Source organism: Achroia grisella, unplaced genomic scaffold, assembly GCF_030625045.1.
Source record: "Achroia grisella isolate CSIRO2021 unplaced genomic scaffold, CSIRO_AGI_Agris_v1 utg856, whole genome shotgun sequence".
NCBI lineage: Eukaryota > Metazoa > Arthropoda > Insecta > Lepidoptera > Pyralidae > Achroia > Achroia grisella.
The window spans coordinates 2,634,445-2,651,067 of NW_026713045.1; the positions used below are offsets into that span (position 1 = coordinate 2,634,445).

The 16,623-nt window shown below is 30.6% G+C and overlaps 1 long non-coding RNA gene across 1 annotated transcript; it reads left to right on the forward strand.

The window, feature by feature from the left end:
* Nucleotides 1-8,088: 8,088 nt before the first annotated feature.
* LOC131852702 (uncharacterized) lies at nucleotides 8,089-9,823 on the forward strand. Its single transcript, XR_009357950.1, has 3 exons — nucleotides 8,089-8,345; nucleotides 8,436-8,570; nucleotides 9,679-9,823. It is a non-coding gene; the product is annotated as an uncharacterized LOC131852702 (long non-coding RNA).
* The last annotated feature ends 6,800 nt before the right edge of the window (nucleotides 9,824-16,623 follow it).

The window sequence follows — 16,623 nt, forward strand, 5'->3', positions numbered from 1 at the left end:
TATCGCATTGTGACATCATTGCCAATTAATATGCGAACGAAATACACATTACTAGTATAATATTCAACTTTTTTCTATACTAATATTAGAAAGAGTATTTATATTTAAAGACCGTATTTATATTTAAAGGTTAATTTAAGTTTATATTAAAAGAGCTACGAAACCATTGAACCAATTTGAAAAATTCTCTTACTACTATTACATTATCCCTGCTGAACATAGGATATTTTCAAAAACGTTACAGATCCATATGAAACATTGATAATGTAACCGAACGTGTGAAAGAAATACTTATACAACGCACGTTGAGGAATTTATTCAGACAGACAGTTTTAAAGAGCGACATCAATACCAGAAGTGTGTATAAGTTAGTGGATGTATTAAAATTTATGATTTATGATATTTTGGTAAAAACCCATGAGAGGCCGGGGCGAGCCGCTAGTATTATATATTTGACGACCATTATAATAATGAAGAGAAGAGAATTATAATGATAATTCCCTACTAATATCCCTACAAGAGAATTATAATGAACAAATAAATCTAAATACTTCGTTGCAGAGGTCACATTGATCTGATACACTTATATATTATTCTTATTTATCCCGTGAGATTATTCTATCACATACGTTCAAAATTATCTTTTTTTTTTTTAATTGAAATTTATATTTGAAAATGCACCGCCCACATTAATCTATTAGACCGATGGTTGACTGGCAGAAAATGCCTCAAGTATTAAGTGGTTTTTGTGTTTTAATAAAAGAGATTAGTAGTATGAAATAAAAAAAAGTATTCCTATCACTATAACTTGTCTACTCAAAATTTTAATTCATAAAAAAATGGACCAAAAATAATGAACGAATGAATTTAACTACTTGAGTCTAACAGTCAATACAATTATAACAATAAAAATGATGATACAGTTTTCATATAATTGATAAGCTTGTTAACATAACAATAGCTTTTAATTTATTTAACGTCATATTGAATTTATCATTAAACTATTGATGTAATACAAGTGTGTACATTGTTCGGGTTGATAATAGGAAAATCTGTCAACACGGGAACAATGCACGAAGTTACATGGATCAGGAATTAGCAGTCATTGTCTTTGACACAATGGCGGAGTACGACGTAGCACAATCTAATTAGATAATATTACTATTTCATAAGTATAAATATGGCTTCTTTGTGTGGAATGAAATCTATCTAAAATTTATTAACACTGAAATCAACCTAAGCTAATCCATTTATTTCATTATATAGTGCTTATTATAACTAGAAAAAATATGTGAGATCTGTACTATGAGAGTATCGAACACTTACCCGATGCCAATTTTCTTAAATCAGCTGCAGAATGTGACTTTAGTAATATAAAGAATACGATGTTTTCTTTTATATATGTTGCCTTATTATCATGTTAATTATGTTATTTACCTAACAATAACTATAAAGTTGATATATGATAAATACAATAGTTTAAAAAATAACATGCATCGGTAAACCCCTACCAAAATGATTTGAAAGCTTAAGATTACCGCAAATCATATTCGTAATTAATAGGATTTTAACAGAGCATTTAATAAAATTAAGATTAACAAAGCAAAATCTACACATCTCCTTTTTGTAAGAGATATATTTGAATTTTATTATTAATCTATACACATAAATAAAATTGAAGTGTTTGTTTGTAATGTTGAAATAACCGTTTTTTGCTACATGCATATGAATATAAAGACGGTCAAAATAACATTTTGTACAATTTTTATCTGTCAGTTTGTTCCGGGTAATCTCTACGAAAACAAACAGACGGACAGAAAAAAATTGTAAAAAAATATATTTTGTTGTATGTACCGTATTTATATTCATATGCTACATGCATATAAATATAAATACGGTAAAAACGGTTATTTCAATGTTACAAATAGACATTTCAATTTTATTTATATGTATAGTGTTACGAGTATATACGACCTACTTATTAATTTGTGATTTAATATATTACGAGTAATAGTTTAGTTGTCAAATGTAGATTGACATTGTTGTAAAAGAGAATTATAAAAAAGGACAATACAATTATTCTGCTGCAAACGTACATATTATTTATTATTTTAACATATCATCTCACCATCTCAACACAAAAAAGAACCCCACCACAACATATAGATTTCTATTTTGCAGCTCAAAATGCTCAAATTAACATCACTAAACATGACAGCAATATAGAAATTCCATTTTTTCCATTTATGTTTATAAATAGATATTCTACTGGACAAAAACGTGAAAACGGATATGTCCTGTTTGATTCCCCTACAAAAATGTGTGTAACGCAAATTGAGTGTTTGCCGTACACTTCATTCTGAAAGCTTCCGCACCCCAACCCCAGTATTTGTTAGTGCAGTTTCTTTGCTTCTAACGTTGCTAATATTTATACCCAAATGTGATATTTTAATGTCTTGTTCTTACACGTTATGTAGGTTTTTATATGCGTCATTAATATGTCTAAAATAAGTTATGCTATTCTCAGACATATACTATAATAATAAATACTTGACTTATAAACGTAATGTTCAAAATGTTGTCAAACCAGCTTAACCTTTGTGGTTATAAACCAAATATTAAATAGTAAGGGAAACTTTCTCCAATAGATTAGTGTAAACCATATCAAAATTCGTAAAGTCCTCTTTAAGATTATCGTTCACATACGCAAAGAAAAACATATTTCTAAAAATTCAAAAAATATTTTGTTTATCACATTTAACGTACACACATTGAATTCTTTTTTTTATCTCTCTTTTGTAACATCTATGGTGCTGTTTATTTATTACGTCTAGTTGCAAGATAAGTTTCTAATCTAGGATAGATTAGAAACTTATTTAGGTATATATGAGAATTATTACAAAAATCAAGGTAATTGACGACTAACTTTTAATTGCGTTCTAATTATTTATTAAATTAATATTCACAGAACCAGCTTTTAAGCCTTGAGCCGGATCCATAATAAATCCAATTAAAAAACATAAAAGTTCCCCAAATGAGGACTCTAAGGAATAAATTCTACTCATATTTTCCCCTACGACACAACATTTTAGTGGACAATAGCTGCAATCCTGCCGCTCTACCGATCGTATTCACCGTGGTCAAAGAACTACAGACACTACAGTAATGTGCGGGCCCTTTATGTTTGAAGACTATAACTTTGTAGTGACCTGCTTTGTTGTACTAATATAAATTTTCATCTATATATTAATACGGATCCAGAGTGAAGAATGTTCCCAATTCTTTAATAATTAATCAGGATTAAATCGACGACTTCCGATGGCCGCTAGTTTGATTGATTTCGCGATAAAAATATTTCTATTCATGATTGTTTGTACTGATCTGGATATTTTCTAAATCCATTCATTATATATATAATAAGAAATTATTTATGTTTATTAGTAATTACGTATTATTATACTTTATATAAGTATTTCTAGCTTAGCCCCCCAAAAATACAAGCACTATCAAATAAAATAAACATACAGACACTTATTTTGAAACTGTGTATATTATCTAAATAGTAATAATGAGTTACTATTATTAATAGTAAGTACTTACAAGATACGAGGCGTACCCTACTAGGGTACGGCTCGTATCTTGTTTAGTTAAATAGTAATAAAAGTTAATATTCGATTTGGTTTATCCAAGTATCAACTTTCATTTAAATCTCTCTATAGTAATAAATATTTTAATACCATTACATACTTATTCGTAAAGTAAAATAAAGACCCTGTATTTATTATGCCTTTTTTACATTCTTAGTTGTTGAAATATGCTTAAAATTCTGGTTCATAAAACACTATTTCAAACTACACTAAAATGCCTATACTAAAATGATCCAAATATACATTAAACCTTGGAAGGACCGATTGCTAACATAGAAATAAAATTTCGGTTTAAAATTGGCTAGGTACATAAGATAGAGATCAAAAAATATAGGAGAATATAATATCAGAATTGGTCTTATACATACACACACACTACCAAAACTTATTGGTCTTAGATCTAATCTCTCAAGATAGAATTACCTGTGTCATTTACATACACAGCTATCCTATCTTCTTGCCTATTTCTGTCACGGACAACAATGCGTATCATATTGTTATGTCATTCGGAAAAGTAATATTCTCGTATCTAATGCAAAATATAAGAGGCTTTACTCCTTAGTCGTTACATGAACGACTAAGGAGTAAAGCCTCTTATATGAAGTTTGTTTGAATCGTTTATTCACAAGTGACATCACTTTTCTAACAGGTGAATCGAGAAGCCTCCCTTTTTGCTTTTCGATGTAGTATATGTACATACGAGTACAAGTGAACATGTCTAGATAGATGGGCAGTCTTAATACGCCTGCCACGAATCGCGGTGACAAGCTTCAAATTACGAAATTAGGATATTCAATAAAAATAATAAAGGAGATTGATTGAAAATAAAAGGCGAATAGAATTTAATAGTTTCATGTGGGTATAATTCCTCGTAGTTAATTTACAAGAAAGGTACTGAAATTACTGGTTAAATATCGGTAATTTCAGTACCTTTCTTCTCTAGATATCCTTATCATATAACACCAATACCTTACAATTACGGTCACGAGATAAACTAAATCTCAACTCATAAATGTAACATCTTCCGTGACTTTTCCTATATTATGTTGTACACTATTAAAGCTTAACAATTGAATAAACACGATATTCTATCGATAAGTTATCCGTCGATGTCGGTATGAATAGAACGTATGCGTCCAACTCGCAATAGAATATACGCGCGCGAGTCCACAAAGTTCTTTTGTCACGATTATCATGGAAAATCCGATCGAGGGAAGTGTGGCGGTTGCTTTCAACATCGGCAAACTGCATTATGAGTTATCTGAGCCATTGTTGTGAGCGGCGCAACTCTATAATCTACTATTCTGCGTGAAACGGGACGGCCAGACTATTACTTGTAGTCCGTAGTCAATGGTCCGCCTGGTCAATAGGGAATCGGCTATATTCTCCGTTTCAAGTTTCTTTACAAATACTTGGGAATAAGTAACATTTCCGTAAACTACTGCATCTCCGCGTCGACTGAGGATGACGATTTTACGGAATGACTTCATAAAGGAGGCGTTTTCAATTCAACTGTAAACTGATTTGCTATTGTTGTGTTATTTTCACTATTGAGAAGTTGTATGTCAATTTAATAACAGTTTATTCCCAATATTATATCACAAACATTATCTGAAAAGTATTGTTTTTTAAATAAATTGAATATTGTGCATGCTATTTGATTAATAACATTCTTGTAAGTTTGATTGCATGATAATTTTTGATGTGAGGCTATCAGGCGAAATATGTGTGCATTATTTTACTCAGAAAATGGATTTTTAAAAATGAAATATATTGCCAATATACGCAATAACATTTTGGAAGCCATTGTGTCGTAGATATCTTGAAAGATTACACTATAAGTACCTATAATAATACAGAGAATTTCATTGTAAGCTTACCAAACCTTCCAACAGACCATAAGCGATAATAGGCAAGAGTTCGCAACTTCATTCTCCAGATTATAGGCGATCCATTGAAAATATCCATAAAAGTCGAACATTACACGAAACAATGGAGGGAGGGCAGGGTATTAGGTGCTTGCGCTGCCATTGAACAACTTTTGTCCCATTGTGTTGTCCACTAGAGGGAGGCCCGAACACAAAGACACGGCACAGACATAGACCGAAATTCATCAGCTACACGATTGTTTGCTACATAAAGGCCGCTATTGTCGACAAATATGATATCGTAACACAATGTGGATGTAATAATTAGAACACTGAGACATCGTTTAAGATGTACTTACTATGGGAAGCTTCCGACGATTGAAGGTTGTTTTTGCGATTAGTAAACATGTAAGCCCTTTAACGATGCAATTACTACGTACTCTTATTGGAAAGTAAGTTTACTTGCTCCTTCTTGGCAGCTCAATCAATCTTTACCTTACTACACATATGATATTATCCTTATACAGTGCAACGCGGCCACCGTCACCCCATGTTGCTTTAAAATTAGTACCAATATTACAGTTACCACTTTGTGGCTCCCTCTTTCAGAGTATGCTGAAATATCATGTCTAGTCACAATGTAACTGCAATTTTCCCTTTTGCGTATTTCAAGTTATTTAAACCAAGCACAGTTTTAATGCAAGCAACGGTTGATTTACTCTGCTTGCTTCCTTTGCTTTGTCATATTGAACATTTTTTGCCGAACTATTTATTCAAAAAGTATGTAATATTTGTTGTTTATTATTTACATCAATTGACTGCAATATGGAACTTTAGGTAAATTCTTTTTGTAACACATCTTTATTACTCCTACATATTACAAGGAGCAAAGAGCTTTCTTCCAACATTCCATATTCCAAAGGATATTTAATAATATTTATATATATATATATATATATATATATATATAGACACAAAATAACATTGACGTAAGACGAGAGGTTTAAATGCATTACGCATATATATAAAATAAGTGTTATATTTAATGGTTTATGATTACTTTCATATGACATTGGTACTTTCATCTGGTGCTTGCTCTAAAACCTGCTAACCAAAGTATCTAATTTTCTCAATGTCCTATTTTAATATGTCTAATTTACTTAACGTAATTCGTGAGTATAGATACTAAATATTACCCTAAGCATTTGATAACGAAGCCATATTTTTATATGGTAATTTTTTTATAAATCTAAAACGCAGGAGATTCATGCCTAATCTACGATCGCGTGCCATTCACAACTATTGTGTCACATAATATCACTCAGTCATTGTTTGGAGTAATCAATAAAAATGATACTTTGGCCCTATTCCAAACAGCAAAACAGTGGTGCAGTGCATTAATATTACTATTTTTTACAAATGATCAAACCTTGCTGCTAACAATTACTCATCAGGATAAAGGTCATAATTTTTTTTTTAACACACATTAAAGAGTATTATGGCATATATGTATAATCTAATAAGCATCAAATAACAGAAAATTGTTGCGAGAAGATCCAAAAATAGTTTAGGATTTTTTTTAAATGATAAGAAATAAAATAGGTATCCTTAACTCACAGGAGATGAAAAATAATAATAAATAATGTTGTACTTATTAATTTATTGTTAAAAATCGAAACATTACGAATTCCACAGAATTCGTAATGTTTCGATTTTTAATCGAAGGCTGTTGTATTCTGTAATACAATTTTAGCGTTAGCTAAATACAACAAGTAAAGTAAGTTGACTATGAAATACATACAATATGTATATTAGTAGTGTAGTAGTGTAGTATATTATTATGATACTCGTAATTTCAAAATATATATAATGGACAAAAAAAATTTAAGCACCGTGAATTCAATAAACTGGATCATTTTCAATTTTGACATTCGTCGATGATAACGACCTTTAGTAATAATATAACTCGCATTCTGTTCTCTATATAGCTCCAAATATTAGCGATATTTAATTACAGTTGTATCTTTTCATGTTTCAATAGTAACTGCATTGTTAATAATAAGAATGATATAACACCTATGTACACTGAAGATATTAAATATTACTTTATAACAATATATGATGAATTGTGGATTAAATAATTTTGATATCAATGTGATTTTGAAATGAATATCATACCATACATATGAAATGTTTTTAACAATCACTTCCACTGCGGCTCATTCAATGATTACAATGTGGAGCTGATTGTATGTGGAAATAATGACACATTGATAAAACAGCCTCACAATGAAGTACTCAATAAAGCGAAGATAAATAACACTACTATAACAGAGACATAGAAGAGATAGCAATATGTTTAATTAAAGTAATTCAAAATAAAGTAATCTTAAATAAGGTCTCTTAAAAAAAGTATTGAATTATTTGACTAAGAAATACTATTTTACGCATTTTAATTGTTGCTACTTTTATAAAAAAAACTGACAAATAGGAACAAATCCAAATTAAAATTTAGAATAACTTGACATGTTGCAGTAACTCACTTATTAATTTACTGAAGTTTGAAACTTCAACAGTAGAAGGAACACATACTAAATTCTACTCAAATTATAAGTCACTGAAATTCTGAACTGAGTACTTTGTGAGCCAAATGACCTGAACCAACCTATTTGGTTCAGTTCCTGCAAGAAGAAATTGTAAAGTTCTACGTTTAAGGAAAATAGGGCTATTCAGCTCAAAAGGATGATTCGCTTTGAGAAAAAGATTAAGTGGTAAAGCTTTAAATTCACCACTACTTGACTAGAACCGCTAACGTGACCTTAGATGAAAGGTTTGCAATGTTTTTATATAGGTTAATTGCCGTATTTTTTTGTCGTCGAGTATCATTTTAAAAATACTGTCTTTTTTAACAAATTTATAGGCCTCTTACAGTTCGCAGTAGAGCAAAGTACGCCGTTTTGGTAACAGTAATATGGTATACAAATCAAACAGTTTATACAAAGTAAAAATTAATTGACCTCTGAAAAGCTTCTCCCATTGAACACCTATGCCAGAGGTCAGTAAAAAATAGCTCTTGTCTCTTACTTTTTCTCTCGCCTATCACACTGTAAATTAAAAAATATATATTATAGTACTGTGACTTCTGGTCATGAACAGACAAGTTAACAATATACAGACAGACTATCGCGGAATCAAAATTATGGATAAAATATTAGATATTCTAACTTTATTGTAAAAATAAAATAAAATAGTATGTTGTACATTAAAATGGGTACGTGTGTATGTTAAATGGAATATCAGCTTATTTTTTGTTTTTATATAAAATAATGAAACTTTTCTGAAAGAAATATACCGTTTCTGAAACTACAAAAGGTAGTCCATGTACCGAATCAATAGTTTAGAACAATGAAAATCTTACTTGACATTTCCACTAACAAATGGTAATCCAAAAATAGGGAGGGTATTAAAAGAAAATATACATCAAAATCTAGCTTCAAACACCATTAGAGGACGAACAATCGGCGCTCTGATGAATTTCGGTTTATGTTCCACGCCGCGGAGTCTTTGTGGCTCTACTTTCAGCAACACAATAGGGACAAAAGTTATTCAACGACAATGCGAGCACCAAATACCGATCGCCCAGCCCCCCTACCCCCTCGTCAACTTGGTACCTAACCATTGTTTACTTTAATACTCGACTTTTATGTATATTATCGAACGAAGATAGAACACAATCAAGTAATTGTGTAATTCAGCAGATTTTTTCGGGATCTCACTCGTACTTTGTGATGTATTTAAATTATGCTCCAGCAGATTTTAAGAAAAACTTTATATTATCGCTTTACTTTTGTTTAGACAGTAATCATTTTTACAATAGCCAATGGCTCAGATTTAAGAAAAACTTTATATTACCGCTTTACTTTTGTTTAGACAGTAATCATTTTTACAATAGCCAATGGCTACAGACAATCAAAATAGAAAGTAAGTACCACAGATTAAAACATTTTAAAAATCTCAAGTAGAGTTGTAATTGTGTATGTTTCATTTACATTTTAATAGCAACTATGACGCGAACTAATCTTAGAAATACATAGTCTTTTACTGCGTAAGAAAAATAAGCCAATGTATACAAGATGACATCATGTTTAACAATATTTCGACAGTTACTATTCACATCGGACGGCATTGTTACAAAAAGCCTGAGCGTTTCTACAAAAGCTGTAAAGAATGAATGGAGTGGGTGGAGGAGTCGATTCAATGGGAGAAAGGAGGGATGTGTAGTTATGTAAGTATGTTTTGTGGTGCTTACGAGGGAGTGAGTCACTTTTTAAATCGAATTAGGTATTTGAAAGTGTAATATATGTGGATAATTAAGCAAATAAACGCGAGCACTTACAAAACGACATTTATTTTATGAACACACGATTGACAGAATCTACCCTATTTATTTATTGTTTTATATGTACCTTACAGAAAGTTTCAAGAGAAAAAATCTTGTGTTGATACTCTTGACACTTGTTTAAAATTAGGCAACATAGAATTAATATCGCATCTGTCAGTCCTTTTATTAGTAGATACAGATCTAGATGTTTTGAAACTTGACTTCTATAAGTGACAATATTATCCAACATGAATAATAATTGATATTGATGTTGGATAATATTCATATAAGTATACCTTTTTTTATGTAATGAAAACGTCAAACGACCCACATATTGGTATGTAGTATCGAAGCATAGCACAGCACCACCGACATAACGTTGCATGCTGTGATATCAATCATGGGTTGTTTTTCTGGAGGACTAAGATATCATGCCTCTAATACTATAATTTCATACTGCCTCATCTCACCCTATAACCGAGATACAGCTTACAAAATAAGCTGCTTTGAGGCTGAAATATTCCGTCGATGACTTTTTACAAAAAAAAAACAAACAAAATCTTCTGTAACATATGAAAACATTTCCTATAACACATAAGCGCTATCTATTGGGAACATTACTTGTATGTATTAATATTATATACTTTATTCAATATGTGTCTGTAATCGATTGCTGAAGAACTGATGAAAATGATAACGACTATAAATTTGGTTAGGTAATCATAGACATCAATGAAGTTTATAAAAGTTATATTTCTGAAGAATTAAAAAAATATCAGTTGACCAGGTATATCAATATATTGGTAGTAACATTTTAATAAAACAAATTAAAATTTGAATTGTCTACGCTCGTAGACTGTGTTCCTCGTAAGTATACGAGCGTATCACTACCTATAGCTACTACTACTAACACAATAACAGTGCACTATTACACGAAATAAGCATGACTAATGAGTTCTTAAGAAGCAGGTTCTTTAGTAGCCCCTAACAAAAGTAGACTGGCGGTTTCACGAACTTTAGTGTGACCCCACAAAGCTGCGGCACGTCATTTAAATGCACACGTTTCATTGGCTTTGAATGCTTCAGGGAAGTAAAAAGAACGGGCCAATTACGACGCCTTTGTGACGACCTCTTAGGGCCTTGAGTGTAGCTTCGTATGGGGTTTTCGGTGTCGGTGCGGTTTCGGTCTATCCTTGAAGAATTATTGTCGTTTGATCTCTTTGATCTAATCTAGCCAATAACACTCGAGTAGATACGACTCTATTATATTCATATAATATAATGAACTTATTAATTCTCTTCATAAAATAATTTAGAGTATAATCAGAAAGAAAGCTGGCAAGAAATCAAGAAATCAGAGACACTTCTCTTGGCAAGTCAAGTATTTAATGGAAAGTGCTACTTCTTAATCGTAACCTACATTCTATACTAATTATGGAATTATTATTACATGCGATAGATTGGATTTAATTATTAGTACCTCTTCGAAAGCTTTTTTAATTTATTAATTACTAGCTGTAATCTGCGTCATTCTCTGCACTAATTTTCATCGCCTTCGGGTTACTTTCTAAGGTAAAAGTATTCTATGTGCGTTCTCGTAACACAATCTATTTTCATATAAAATTTCATTAAAAGCATTTAGCTGTTTAGTCATGAAAAGATAGCAAATTTTTATTATAATATACCATTATCATAATATACTGTCCTATGATATCAAATCCGCAACAAATTAATTCATTGAGAACAAATATTTTAAAATAACCTAACTAATTTTACAATTATGAATAATATTATCAAAGGAAAAATAAAAGGCAAGAGTGGAAGGTAAAGACCAAGACACATCTATATTAAGTAGATCAAGGAAAAAGTTGGAGTTGTGTTGTATCAACAATTAAAGAGACAGTGGAAAATCATTGAAAAAGGCAAGAGCTCCACCGAAACGAGCGCGGCTCTTAAATTTTGGATGAATGAATTTGCAAGTAGGTACTTCTAACATTTCTAACTAGTGGCATGTGTCATAAAGGTGATAACTGTTTGGAGTAACATACCCCCAAGTGGATACAGTGAATTGACTAGAAAAACTGAAAAGTGGATATTACTTTCAGTGGTACCTACCTTATTTCTTAGTATATCATTAGCCTCAGTTTTAAAATGAGAAATTTGTGACAGTATGATTTGCATTACGCGTGGGCATTTGGTATTGCGTACTTTATCAGAACCATTGGACACTGTTGTTAAAAGTTTCTGAAGAAAATTGTCGTAAACATTTCTAAGAATCTATACCTGCTATTGTATTGATTTACTGACTGGCTTCTGCAGTAATATTTAATTTGAAATTTAGCCCATTTATTGAAATTATGTTCAGGTGCCTTTGATGTTTTTGATGAACGCTCATCATGAATTTTATTTCACATTTAATGGATGTATAGGAACGAAGACAGCTAACTTGATTTCTATAACAACGGATAGTTTTACATAAGAAATCCTCCAGAAGGAAGGAAATAAGAAATCTTTTTACGATTTCGGATATCCGAAGCAAAACATTGACTTCAGTGAACCCATGACAATCTAAACAGTCACTGTTATATGAAACAACCTATGACATTTTATATATAATAGGTGAATTATCCCACGCACAATCATAAAATGTCAGATAATGTTTATAATCACTTTATTTAAGAACACGTAGGTAGTATATTGTTGAACATATTTACGAGTATATATCTATAATTAAACTAAAGTAGAGTATATAATAACTTGAATACACAAGTAACACGTTCACTGAGTTTTATTCTCATCGTCGATCCAGTCATCGCGAAGTGTAGCAGTATCACAAGGAGATTAACAATGGAGAAGCCGTCATTACAAAATACATAGAATTCTATCTGTAATTATTTTGTAATGACAGCCTGATTAAACTTGTATAAAAATTCTTCTCACCAGTCTCTAATCCTTTTGCACAACACGATAATTTATTAACACAAACTTATTTTTATCAAATATTATTTACGAGATATGTATATCAGAAATCAAATCCGAATCAAAGAAAACAGAAAAAGGTAGGCGGTGACATTGGAGAGGTCCCATATCCAATGGTAGATAAAAGTAAGATGCGATATCATTCTCTCACATCTCTCACATTATTAGATAATTTGCAAACTTCAGTGTGAAATTGTATCACTACTATGTGTATATTATGATTATGTACTTCTCTTACCGGTGTATTAACTGATTGATGACATCTGCTGCGTATATATTATTAGGAGATTAGTAATATTTTTTATTGTTATTTACAGCAATTCCATTAATACAAACAACAAAAAGAAGTTAAAATTATACAATTATAAACAAACATAAAATTAAATTATCTTGTGTGTATGGATAAAATCTATCAATCGTCATCACCACGCCAAGTACGAAGACACCAATTTTTTGTGTATATTTATGAGGAATAGGTCATAAAATTTATACATAAAAAGGTTGACGTGGTCCTATGACTACTTTTAAATAAAAATAATTTGCTAATAATACAATATCTCTGTTTCTCGCATCACGTGTCAATCAATCATAGATAATTCTTGTGCGTATCATATTTTAGTTTTGCATATTTGAATTATTTATTGCAATAATATGGTCTTTCACTTTTATTTTTTGACGATATTTTTATAATTTCATTTATAAATGTAAAAAACTTCTTTACATATATGGCAAGTCATAAATGTCATAATCTACATATAGAATGATATTTATGCAATTTCGATTTAATTACGATTATATTAATAAATAAAAGTAAAATAAATTAAATACATACACAATACACGGTATTTGAAATATTTAGTATTTCATACAAATAGATTTATTTTTGGAAATTAATTGTAAATTACGAAGGGAAGGAAAGTTGCAATTACGACCAGCCGCGACCGCGTCGCTCGTCTCTTGTAAATTGGGCTGCAAGTACCCGATCAAAATGCATTTATGGTGTTTGGTCGTTCGTTAGCGGACCGTCAATACGGCTCTCGGTCCACCCGCTATAAATTTAGTATTGAGCGGACACACAACAAAGCACGTTTTGTCTTGCAAATGAAAACGCGCACATTTCGCGGTATTGTGCGCGGCTGTTTCGGTGCCCGCCATTATTAACGGCGAACATGAAAGACAAAAGGTTCGTCTGCAGCACTGAGGCTGGCCTAGATAGCGGATTATTGTACTAACACAATAGGAGCGTTAATTCCGCGACTCTACCATTATTTTGTTGTTGGCAACTTTATCATTTATTGATGATGGCACATTTTACGACAATGTTTATCATTATTAACATTGTTAATGGAACTGTATAATTGATTATTATTTTTATACTGTGTGCTAGGACGCAGTTAACTCGATATCTGGATGGTTCATCTCCCTTCAGGCGCTTCTACAAAACACCCCAAATTGTTCATTTAAATTTACGCATGATTACTATATCATTTCATCATTATCTAAGTAATTTATATTGAATAGTATGATATCAGATTTTTATATGATAAAGCGTAAAACAGTGAAAAATATTAGATATTAATAAATCTAAACAGATAAAAAAAAGTGAACAATTAAGATCCAAATATTTATTTAGAAATAAGAACTCTTAAAATATAATAATATGCGTCAGTCAATATAATAATCTATTAACCATCTATGAATTTTGTAATAGAAACGATACCCTACGAGTATTGATCTTATCTTAATTTAAAAGACAAACAACCTGTTCATAAAAATATATACATGTGTTTGATAGTATTATTGGCTCATAAATGGCACTACTTTTGTATTTGAGACCAACTAGATGTCAATAATAGGTAATTACTTTGACATGTACATAGGTACTTAAATATAGATCCTCCGTTTTTATGTATATAGTATGTTTATATATGATATGGTAAAGATTTTATTAACTTTAAAACAATAGTTTTTACAACAACCAGGTAAAGCAGATTCACTTTTGAATCAAGTTTAAATAAATTACAGATTAGTGTTATTGTAAATTATATTAATTTTGGAACTTATATTTTTTTACGACAATAAAAATACTTAGCCAATTATTGATTATATTATGCCAGTAATTATAAAATATTTATTATGGATAAATTAAAATTTTAATACATTATAAAAATCATATTCAAAAGACACAAAATAAACATTAAAAATAGTTGCAACTGCGAACATTAACTCAGTAAATATTCGTAAAGTTGATAAATGAAAGGTATAAAACCTAGTTAATAGAAACAAATAGATTCTAATAGTATATATACAATTTGTAAACAGATTCTTATAGGAAAAATAAAATAAAAACTTACCCAAATATTTCAGGTACTTTAAATGTACCTACATTTCCAAAAAATAAGCACAATCACAACACGTGTACACACTATACTTCACACACAAGCACACTGTACGGTTATTAATGCTGGCATCCAATAAATAACCACTCCATTAAAAATTCTGCAATTATCACACGAAAAAATTAGGCGGGAAAATTCTATTTACGAAAAAGTTCAGTCGCTAAGGCATACCAACACAAATAGGCGTACGAACGCGTTCATACAGAGGTGAGCGCAGACTGCGAGCCGGCCGGCGGCGGTGGCGTGGGTGCCATTCTTCTTACCCCATAACAGCTCATAGTCATACGCGCAAGTTCTATGCGCACCACATTTCCTTTAACGTCACTCATATACAGAGCATTTTCTTCTCCGCAAACTTTTAATATATAGTTTAAATCAATCGAATTAAACGCATAAAGATTCCATATATTCACTATTAAATGATAATTAATTAGGTAATGCAAAATATCTGTATTAATAAAAAAGACTTTGAAATACTAGTTTACGTACGTATTAATATTATATACCTACTAATATATATTATACATAAATGAACGTAAATAAATTGCATTGTGGTTAATATATTTAATAGTAATAATATAGTTAATTTGACAACTACATAGGTATGTATTATTTCTAATATTATCATATCTGTAGTATAATTAAGTAAAAATTGTATTACACAAATAAAGAATTTTGGGTTTTTGGTTTTTAATATAAATTTAATTTTATACTGTGTGACTACATTCATTATATATGTTTGTTGATTCTATACGCATCCTATATATATAATATAAAGACCGTAGTATCTCTACATTATTCTTATGCTTAGTATTCGTATAGGATCCTACTTTAATGGATCTAATATTATTCCAATACGAAATTATTACTCTATACTATACATGACCAGACAAAATATCATATTAATTTTTCATTATTAATTTTCCTGAAACCAATTTTCATAGATTTTTCTTATATTTTAAATAGTTTCATTGTTTTTCGGTAGGTAGAAACAATTTTTCGTAAAATCTGTATCAAAGTATCCCATGGCAACACTCCACAAAAAGGTCTACAATAAATAAGTAACACGTCTCATCAAATGAAGAAGCCAGAAGCAAAAGACACATTGTGGAAATGTTGGGTAATATGTCTCTATACAAAGGTTCCAATACAAGCACAAAGCCCCGCGGTGTATTGTGAATCCGCACAATACACCTTGCATATACAAGACTAACAAATTGTACTCATAATAAAAAACTATAATCAAACAATTATAAACCATATTTGCAAGACATAAGAACGTGCAGCCAAAATATATACGAAAAACTAATGCAAATATACAACCCACAGGGCATACTTATTGCGTGTCA